This window comes from Buceros rhinoceros, unplaced genomic scaffold (assembly GCF_000710305.1).
Source record: "Buceros rhinoceros silvestris isolate BGI_N320 unplaced genomic scaffold, ASM71030v1 scaffold14779, whole genome shotgun sequence".
In the NCBI taxonomy this organism is placed as follows: Eukaryota; Metazoa; Chordata; class Aves; order Bucerotiformes; family Bucerotidae; genus Buceros; species Buceros rhinoceros.
Window position 1 is genome coordinate 4,491 of NW_010430318.1, and position 367 is coordinate 4,857.

The window sequence follows — 367 nt, forward strand, 5'->3', positions numbered from 1 at the left end:
CAAACGCCCCCCGAGCGTCCCGGGCGGCCGCAGGGCTGTGTCCGCGACACTCGGGGGGCTGTGTCCGCGACACTCGGGGGGCTGTGTCCGCGACACTCACGGGGCTGTGTCTGTGAGCCCTCGCTCCGGTTATTTTATCAGAACCGCAGGCTCTGAAAACCACAGCCTGTTTTGGTCCTTTGCCAGCCTCGCCCAGAAATCTGAAGATTCCTGCAACTGTTTAGCCAGGAAATTAAATCCATATAAACACAACCCCCCAGTCAGGGCCCACCAGAACTTTCACATCTCTTATTTAAGGCGTATTCGGCTCACACAGGATTTTTTGGACCATTCTCAGCTGTCGATCAGAGGGGAACCAATTTGCTGC

The 367-nt window shown here is 56.1% G+C and overlaps 1 protein-coding gene across 1 annotated transcript in view; it reads right to left on the bottom strand.

The window, feature by feature from the left end:
• The window catches only part of LOC104499494 (eukaryotic translation initiation factor 4 gamma 3-like), a gene marked incomplete at both ends in the record, with an annotated part of 71,033 nt that overhangs the window by 3,719 nt on the left and 66,947 nt on the right, over nucleotides 1–367 (bottom strand). The window lies entirely within an intron of this gene.